An 11,391-nucleotide genomic window follows, 5' to 3' on the forward strand; every position below is an offset into this window, starting at 1 on the left:
TAGCGACGGATTAACGACGAAAAGCGTTCGTCACATAATCCTGGTCGCTAAAATGTGACAAAATTTATTTGTCGCCAATCTGGTGCTAATTAGCAACAGATATGATCTGTCGCTAATTACAAAGAAATGTATTTCGTCGGTAAAATTTAACGACGAATACGCATCCGTCGCTAATGTTCATCGCCAATTTAGCGAGGGATTAGCGACGGATTAAATTTTGTCACAAAATATCGATTGATTTAAATTGGCGACGGATAATATCCGTCACTAATCCGTCGTAAATTTTAAAAAAAATGGAAAAAAAAATTTAAATATGAATATCGAGAAAAAATTCTCGTTATATAATTTGTATAACCTGTGTATAAAAAACAAAGTACACATAAAAAATACATATGCAAAGCAGGTGAAACAAATTTAACACAAGTTATAAGTTAAACAAATTTAACAACCCAGTATAGTCTTTGCCAAGTTATAATTAGTTACAAGTACGTGAAATAAATTAAACATATGAATCTAATCCTCGTCAAGATTCGGGGCATCATCCTCTTCATTGTCTTGATCCCCCCTCCATCCATGCCTCTATTAGCTCATCTACGCTGATCATCTCCAGCATCTTACAAGAGAACCAAAATGTTAGTATTGATAAACAAAATATAATGAAATAAATTATATGCAATGCACCTAATCTAATACAATCAAAGTAAATGGCTGAATGACACATAGACTAGCAATAAAGTGAAGGACAATAACATAATTCAGATATGTGTTCTAAGACCGATTTTTTTTTATAGTGATTCAATCATGCATATATGTGTTCTAAGGTTGTCAAAAAAATGTCACAGTGATTCACGCATGCATATAGTGTTTATAAGACTGTCAAATAAATGTGTTATGTATCACAATCATGCATATATGTATTATAAGACAGTAAAAAAACTTTCATAGTGATGAAATCATTCTTACATGTATTCTAAGGTTGTCAAAAAACTTTTATAGTGATTCAATCATGCATATATGTGTTCTAAGGCAGTAAAAAAAATTCACAATGATTCAATCATGCATATATGTGTTCTAAGGCAGTAAAATAATTTCATAATGATGAAATCATGCTTATATGTGTTCTAAGGTTGTCAAAAAACTTTCATAGTGATTCAATCATGCATATATGTGTTCTAAGGTTGTCAAAAAACTTTCATATTGATTCAATCATGCATATATGTGTTATAAGGCAGTCAAAAAACATTTATATATGCTAATATCATGCTCATATGTGTTCTAAGGTTGTCAAAAACTTTCATAGTGATTCAATCATGCTCATATGTATTCTAAGACAGTAAAAAAACTTTCATAGCTATTCAATCATGCTCATATGTATTCTAAGGCAGTAAAAAAACTTTCATAGCTATTCAATCATGCATATATGTGTTTAAGGTTGTCAAAAAACTTTTATAGTGATTCAATCATGCATATATGTGTTTAAGGTTGTCAAAAAACTTTCATAGTGATTCAATCATGCATATATGTGTTTTAAGACAGTAAAAATTTTTCATAGTGATTCAATCATGCATATATATGTTCTAAGGCAGTAAATCAATTTCATAGTGATGAAATCATGTCTATATGTGTTCTAAGGTTGTCAAAAAACTTTTATAGTAATTCAATCATACATATATGTGTTATATGACAGTCAAAAAACTTTCATAGTGATGAAATCATGCTTATATGTGTTCTAAGGTTGTAAAAAAACTTTCATAGTGATTCAATCATGCATATATGTGTTCTAAAGGTGTAAAAAAAAATCATAGTGATTCAATTATGCATATATGTATTCAATCATGCATATACTAGCTTAAAATCTAACGACATGAAATAAATTACATGAATCTTTATACCTGACGAGCACCAAAGCTCATGTTGAATGCAGGCGAAGTTATTCTGTCCCGAAAAAAGTTGCACAACTTATTATGGAAAAGGTTGTGAATGGCTTCATGTAAAAAGTCACACATTTTGTCCTCAAGAAGCTGACAGACACCATCCCAAGACATAGCAGGGTCAATCGAACGGTGGGAGTTGATGCTGTCGGGAGAACTCTGAGAGCCCTGGCTGTAGGAAGCAATGACTGGTGTGATGTTCAAGTTACTCCCAAACCTAAATACACGACTCTTTTTGGGTTTACCGGTTGTAGTCACTCATGCTACAAGATCAAAAGATGGATGCTGAGTGGAGTCATCGCCATATCGCTCTACCATTTGTTGCTCATATGACTCCTACAAAATAATGATTATAATATAAATTAATAATTAAGAATTACAATGTTTATGATAATGTAATTCATAGTAACTTGTATATTACAATGTTTATTAATACAATAAATACATATCGATGTCGTTCTCACCTTCTCTGATACAAACTCTTTTGTGCTCTTACGTTTATGTGTTTCAACAAATACATCTTTGTAAGGCACAATGTCTCTTTTTTCTGCTTCCTACAAGGTTAAAGGATAAAAAAATCAATTAAAAAGTATGCAAAAATACTTATAAATTTGACTATATATATATATATATATATATATATATATTGATGAGTTACCATTTTCTTCTGGTGGCTCCCAAAAGTCTTAGATTCACCTGTGTGTAGATGGGCATCGGGCATCTTTACTCGGTTTTGTGCAGCCTTTGCTAGACGGTTTCAAAATTCATTGATCGCCCACTTGTCGCACATTCCCTCCCAATAATCTCTCTTGATAGTAGAAGGGTCATGACCCTTCCACTGCAGTGGATCATCTATCCCACCAGCTGCTTTTATTGTTACAGTCTTCATATTGTGCAACATGTCGATAAATCGATTGGTATCTACCTTCTGCCACACTACTCTGGCGTCCTCCTCCTCGTTCGCAATCGCGAAGCGATGCAAAGCCTATAAATACTTTCAGAAAGTTAACACACATAACTATAACAAAAAATTAAATATGAAACACATTAATTATGATAAACGATTGCATACCATGAATGAGGACAATAATCTGTCCAACACCTCCTTCAGGTACTCTTTCCATTGAGCGACCGATCTTGGAAGATGCTGAAGTAGTGACTTCCTAATTTTTCATATTACTTCTTATGGCTCGAACCACGTGCTGCACATGAATTGATACACATTAACAATCGACTGTCGATATACACTATTTATAAAATAAGTATTGGATAAGTGACGATGAAATACTTACGGTCGACTATCAATATACATTATTTGAATGAGTCATTGTGTGTCAGACTAAGAAAACCCTATATCCAATGTTGTCTCGTAATGTGTATGAGTAGCTGGTGTATGTGGGTCATGTGTAGGCAAAACATTACCTACAGAACAATGAGTAAGAAATTCACACAATGCACATTTAAACTAATCAAGTATACAATTATTTAAATGATATACCTATCAAAGCATTATGTGAAGATGAAGGTTGAGACTGACTATCACTGAGCTGAGATCCTATAAAGATGATTAACAAGTAGCAATTTTTATATCAACATATAAGCAAAAATATAATGGATGCCTATATTTAAATATAACACAAAGACATCTACTTAATGATGTCCCACGGCCTCCACTTGGTCCTCGAACCATATTCTAACAAATAAAAATGTTATTTGGATCAGTTACATGATATGCAATTCCATGAATACATAATCAAATCGAAAATAACTTCATGCAAGCATGGACACAGTTACATCAAACATGTAAATGCATTCAAATCATTCATATCACATCAATGTCAAACATGTACCTACAGCAAACACACTCAAATATCTTGCTAACTACTATCATGACTAGCATGGTCTCCGAACTACAAAAATAAGAGCATATGAGAAAGTGATGTGGTATGTATTACAAGTTGTATTTCACTAGCTCGAGTACGCTTCATCATCATTTGTTTGACTTTCATATTCTTTTTTTTCTTCCTCCTCCTCTTCGTCCTCTTCGTCTTCTTCTTCATTGGACGCCCATCCACTTGGTATATCATTTAGATTACATTCTTTCATACGTGTATCATCGGATAATGGAGATGTGACATGCAAACCATGTGTGACATCGTGACCATAAGAGAAGTCATACATATCATCTGACTGATAGTAATTGTCCTCTTCAACAATCTTGTCTTCCTGTAACGGATCATACTCAGAGTATAGTTTAGACTTCACCCTGCAAACCACACAACATTCATTTATATCTGGCTTCCTTGTATTCAGATATGAAGTAAAGTAAACTTATTGAGCTTGCGATGCTAATATGAATGGTTCATATGTTTCAAACCTTGATTTATGATTCACCTCCACAATGTTTGAGGCTTTGTTGACTCTTGTTGTTGTGGGATCAAACCAATGACACTTGAATAAAGTTACCCTGTTATTTAAGCCTAAGTAAGTTAACTTTCATTATTTCTTCAATAACACCGTAGTAGTCAAGTTCATTTTCACCATAATTGCTACCCTTGACACACACGCCACCATTTATCGTTGGCTTGTTTACACCATAGTCTTCTTTATGAAATCGATAACCATTTACGATGTATCCGTTGTAACATTGTACAACTTTGGTGGATGTTACAGATACTATCCTAACCAGTTAAAAGATAATCATAAGAATGCTATGATGAAAAAAATATCTAATTTATCATACATTTATGGTGGATGTAATGATTTGATATCACACACACACACACACACACACACACACATATATATATATATAATGTCATTCAATCACAAGAACTATGATGCATACATTGATAACTTAATATTTTCATTTGCAAAATCATTCATTTGAAGTATGTTTGCAGCATTGATAACTTATCATTCATTTTCATGTGCAAACTCATTCATAACACAATACATTCATTTAAAGCATATTTTTATGATACAATTTCACATGGAAGGTTTAATCAAATTGAAAATAACTTCATGCAAGTATGGATACAGTCACATCAAGCATTACAATACATTCAAATCATATATATCAAAACAATGTCAAACATGTACCTGCAACAAACACACTCCAATATCCCACTAACTACTACCATGACTAGCATGAAATTCGAACTCCAAAAATAAGAACACTTCTATTTTCATACATTAAAATCATGCTCACCATGATCTTTGAACTCCATCAAAGCAGTCCTAGATATCCACAACTAAGTGAGTGCGTGAACATAAAAGTGTTGCATCCAAAAAATTAAATAACATGTGATGCGCTTGCATCACTTACTCACCACGGGTATTTACCCGATTTGCATTGCTTTTGCCTTTGCATTTTTTTCTTATTTCTTTTTGCATTGTATTTTTAATTGGATGTGATGCTTAGCACTAAGCATTGCGCAATTAGCTCAGCTACATACCTGCAAAGCACAAATATATAAAATAATACAAAATAATCTACTGGCAAGAGAAAAACCGTAAGACAGGGAGGGGGCTCAGCCCCTTCCTGGCGAAAAAAGAATAGGGAGGGGGTCAAGCCCCTCCCTCGCATCCCGTAAGATAAGGAGAAAGAGAGGGGGATCAACCCCTCCCTAAAGAAAAAAGAACAAGGAGGGGGTCGAGCCCCTCCCTCGCATCCCGTAAGACAGGGAGACAGGGACCCTGGCGAAAAAAGAACAAGGAGGGGGTCGAGCCCCTCCCTCGCATCCCGTAAGACAGGGAGAAAGGGAGGGGGCTCAGCCCCTCCCTAGCAAAAAAATAACAGGGAGGGGGGCGAGCCCCTCCCTCACATCCTGTAAGACCGAGAGACAAGGAGGGGGCTCGGCCCCTCCCTGGCAAAAAAGAAAACAGATGAAAAGAAAGGAGCTTGTTGGCCAGTGAAAAAGGAAAGAGAGAGGGGAGTCGAGGGTTACTTAAAAGGAGCCGACGTTGGTGTCGACAGATGAGAGAGACCAGAGTTGAGAGAGGGAGATGGGGTGAGGTCAGAAGGGGGTTGCCGGATGGGGCTCGCCGGCCAGAAAAATGACGAGAGCGAAAGAGAGGGAAGCGAAGGTGAGAGGGGTACTGAGTCAAAGGGGGAGGTCGACGGGCGACGGGCGATGGGCGATGGGCGATGGGTGGTGGGCGAGAGATGAAATAGAAAGGGAAAGAAAGGGGCTCAAATTAGGGTTTTATGGGAGAAATTAGCGATAGATTAGCGACGAAAAAAATTTCATCGCAAATTCGTTGCCAAGTAGTGACAAAAAAAAATTGTCGCTGATCTGTCGCTAAGTTGTGACGGAGTTTGAGACAAAATTTTTCTGTCATGAATCTGTCGCTAATTAGCAACGGATTCATGATGAAATTTTTCTGTCGCTAATTCTATAAATAATTCAAATGTTAGTGACAAATAGTTTTCTTTAGCTAATCCTTCACAAATTTGTGACAAAAAAAATCTGTCATAAATTTTTGTTGTTAATTAGAGTTTTTCTTGTAGTGCATCTTGAAAATCTTATCCCTCTGTGCCTCTGATGTTCTCCCAAACCACCTTAGATGAGAATGTGAATTAGATGAAATTTATCTGAGGCGATTTGGGACTCTGGGTTTTCATGTTCTCCTAAACTGCCTTAGTCCATTGCTATTTCATTTTTCATAAGCATATCATGAATATATTAATATTTAACCTCAATATGCTTACTTTTAGAGCTATCTGCTATTGTTTGTATTAGTCTTATAACAGCTTTATTGTAACAATAAAGTTGAACTGAATCTTTTAAAATGTCTAATTTCAACTCATTTAGGAAATGATTCATCGACACACCAAATGTGGTTGTCATGTTACAAACAATATACTCAGCTTCTTGGGTATGTTATACCACACACCCTTGTTTCTTGCATGACCATGCAATTGCCTCACCTCTTAACATAAATACATAACCAAAGGTAGACTTGCTTCATCTCTATCACCAGCAAAGTTAGCATCTGAGTAGCCTACAAGCTTTAAACTATCTAATTGATAGCATAGCTTAAGTTCCTTAGTTTTCTTTAGATATCAAAAAATTTTCTTCACTACTTCCCAGTGAGAAAACCCAATATTACTTTGATATCTACTTATTAGATTTATAGCAAAACTAAAATCAAGTCTAGTACAAAGCATTACATACATCAGGATTCCAATTGCCTGAGCATAGAAAACATTCAACTTTTTTTATCTATCTTTTGGTCAGTCATTCTTACTTAGCTTTTAGCCTTTTACTACAGAAGTACCCTTTGCCTTGGTACTTTTCATTCTAAATTTCTTTAGAATGTGGTCAATATATTTTTCTTGACTCAGACATAGCAATCTTGATTTTCTATCTCTGGATCTTAATTACAAGGATATATGAAGCTTTACCCATATCCTTTATTTCAAATCGAAAACTTAACCATGACTTAGTCATATTTATCATGTCTATGTCATTTCCTGCAATTAATATATCACCAATATAGAGGGATATTACAATAAATTTACTCATACTATTCTTGGCATATACATAGTGGTTCAGACTATTTGCCTCATAACCCAATTTAGTTATAGCATTATGAAGTCAAATATCACACTGTCTTGGTGGTTGCTTAAGTCCATAGAAGGATTTATTTAACTTATATACTTTATCCTCGTGACCTTTAATTTCAAAACCTTCTGGTTGCTGCATGAAAATAATTTCATTTAATTCACCATTTAAGATGGTTGTTTTCATCTTCATTTTGTAACGCCCCAAATATTTAACTCTAAAATTTTGGAATAAACTTTTTTTCTAAAACCATAGCAGAAATATTCTATTAATCCCCCGCTCAAATAATTTGGGCAGGTTACAAGAGATGACACAAACTTAATAACATTAGGCAAATTAAAATCTTGCCTTAGAATAATAAATGATACAATTAATGAATTTGTTAAAGTCAGAGTTTCTCATTACAACCACATAAGATATGGTCTCATGACACTATTCACAACGACGACCACAATTGCCCCAATATCTTTATCTATTTTCTGAAAAATAATAATTTAGATGGGGTCAGACTATACCCCGTCTGAGTAAGAAGTATAGTATCTATATGAGTGTGCTCAGTGTCATGTGTACAAGTATATGTGTTGCACATTTATATAAGAAATAGAAAACATTTAAACAAGAGTTGAATGTACAGTTCACTAAATTCAAGCATTTCATGATCTATTACATAAAAGAAAGACATCAATAAACGATACATCATATGAATGAATCACATTTTGGTTATCACATTTTGTATGTAAAAGAAAACATTTCTAAACTATGAATCACATGAGTGAATCATAAGCATATTCTAACAATTGCAACATCAAAAATTGCGTAAATACTTAAAGACTTTTAGAAGTGTACTAACTTTATGTTTTCTCTTGTTAATTACCCTGTGGGTACACACAAGCATTCAACATCGTAGCGGATCGAGACCACACGAGGGTTTGTTATGCTTTTCCAATTAATACCCCATATGACTAGCCGTACGGAGGTTCAAAAGGGATGATTCACGACCGAGAAAGTACTCCCCAATGGCTAAAACTAGAATTAGGATGCACCCTATAAATTTTGCAGAAGACTTGGATCTAGCACCTAGGACGCATTGGTAGTCATGGCTCCCTAACTCTGAGGACTCGGGACCATGTGAGACACCTCACTCTCAGAAAAATATAACTGTCCCACAGAGCTTGTACCATCTACCCTCTCTAAGGTACACCATGGGTTCAATAACATACACCATCTTTCAGGTGTACCCAGAACCCTGAGAAGCTGGTAACATAAATTGTTGTCAGGTATACCCAGATTCTCGAGAAACCAATAACATATATCGTCTTTCAGGTATACCCAGAATCCTACATTTAGGTTATGTGTGCATATTTTTCATTCCTATTTGTTTTTTTGTGCAAGTCATTGCACCACCAGTGATTTCCAAAATCTCAACCCACACTCGGGGTGATCTCAGTGTATGCACATTACTCAACTTAGTGTGCAATAGGCACCCATACAACTTTTTTTTTTGAACTATGATTCAACCCAAGCCAATTATGTGTATATGCATTATCTTAGCTTTTATTTTTGAGCTAGGGCATATGTATCGTACCCCACTAGTTATGCTACCACATGGCATATCCCAATATTAACATTTATATATATATATATATATGTGTGTGTGTGCTGAATGTATTTTTTTTGATAAATTCGATGATGTTTAGCATGCCAAATACTCTATCGGGCACCGCGTCTATCAACCACCGCAGTGTACGGCCAGTAAGCTTGGCTACAATGAGTTGGTAATACCCTTGCACCCATGGTAGCCATGAGATTGGTGTACCCATAGCATGGTACACCCTGTTGGTTGCCTCGATATGGGTTAAATCGAGCTGGGATAGGGTTGACCCTAGTCTGTTGTACTAAATTAAGTTGTATTGGCTGCACCTATGTGCGAGCCTTGTTCCTCATAGCAGCATAGGTCTGTTGTGAGCAGCAAGGATTCACATAAACTGTATGAAGGTGCAGTAGTCGGCTGGGTGTTGATAAGCCCAACCGATCAGCCTTAAGTATATCTAATTTTTTTAGTGAAATTGTTTTTGAAAGTCAAGTTGGGGCTGTGGCATACCTATTAAGACAGCAATGCAATGTTGCTCAGGTCTGCAACGCCCAGCCAGAATAACCTACACTGGTTGTGCATCAGTGGCACTACAATGCACATCCCATCGACAGACCCTGGTCGGTCTGGTCAAACTGACCAGACATGGCTGGTCAGTCAAGAATGTTATGCCATGCTGTCAGGCCTGCAGCCCATTGCAAACGTGTTCTCATTTAGCGAAGTTTTTTTTTTAATTGAATACAGTCACAAATCAATACACATAGATATATGTTGAAACAACGGATTCATGGTTCGCATAAACAAGAAATCAATATACAACATGCATGATATATGTCACAATGACATGAAATGATTTATTAAACATGAATTGCAATTCTGAATAGTAAATCATAAATGACCAATAGATTTACAACGTCCCACCTTTGCAATAAATTTTCCAAGTAGTGAAAAAAAATGTTGCCCATATCAAAACACATGCATATAGCTATGTTTTTAAAATGATGCTCACAATGTCATCAATCACACCTCATCAAGGTGGATCATTGTACTGTTGATGACATCCAGCATAACCTTATATGTTGGTATGTCATCTACGACTAAGGTATATGAACATTACATGACAGTGTAAGACCGATATGTTCTATATATAAATATATATATTTTAAATATAGCCAACAAGTGAGTCATGGAAGTTGTGTGTTCATATATATATTCTTTAGAGAACTCCAATCTTAAATCACGCAGATTCACTCTTGAACAACAATATATGCATCATCGAATTTTTTTGTTTTGACAATCTATAATTTATATGTACTTATAAAAAAATTCAATCCTTATTCCATCATGTTATAGACTCATAATTGCATGAATCCGATGCAAGGCTTATGCTATGGAACCTACTATTTAGAGTGGATCGATGCACAAACCAAAATGTGTTAGCATCAGCTACTTGAGATCGGTTTGATCTTTGATCCGCCATGGCTAAAACCCATGACTGAGTATATGTATTTTCAAATACATACATATATTCAAATAGTAGGATGAATGCGTGTACTACACATCACTAAGCATACACATAAGGATAGAATGTCCTTACCTGTCGATGAATCGAAAACCCAAAAACTGGAATCATGTGGTCAGATGATGGATCGATTTGGTGGCCACCTTCTTAAAAAATGTTGCTGCTACACCTTGAACAGCCCCCTTTCTGACGTGTGAAAAAAAGAGGAGAAGAAGAGATGAGGGAGATGAGGGTTTGAGAGAGAGATTAGAGAGGAGAGGATGAGAAGAGGGAACAACTTGCTCCTCTACCCTTTTTTGAAAAACTCTTCTTAATTTCCATTTATTTTTTCTTGAAACCCCCCTTGACATTATTCTTTGTAATTGCCATTTTTAAATTCGTGGGTATGAGAGGGGGGTTGAATCCTCCTTCCAAAGAAAGAAACACGTTAACACATTTTTCCATTTCTTTTTCTTTGTGTTTTCCCTTAGCATTTATAAGATGACCCATTAAAGAGAAATCTTTTCAAAACCCCTTTTTTGTTGTTTAATATCTTTATTGGGTTTCTCATTTGGGAATTCGACCAGCCTCCTTCCCTGGAAACATGTGTTGCCATAAATTTTGTATTTATGAGGAGTTATAAAAATTTTCGGTGGTTATAAAGTATTTCCGCAAAAATCCTGGTGCACAGGGGGACTTGAACCTGAGTCCTCCTCTCTAAGGGGCAACGAACCCCACCAGTGCACTATTTTGTATTTCGTTGCATATTCTTGCAACATTATTGTATTTAACCTTTAT

The sequence above is a fragment of the Nuphar pumila genome, chromosome 5 (genome assembly GCF_984573655.1).
Source record: "Nuphar pumila chromosome 5, dmNupPumi1.hap1.1, whole genome shotgun sequence".
In the NCBI taxonomy this organism is placed as follows: domain Eukaryota; kingdom Viridiplantae; phylum Streptophyta; class Magnoliopsida; order Nymphaeales; family Nymphaeaceae; genus Nuphar; species Nuphar pumila.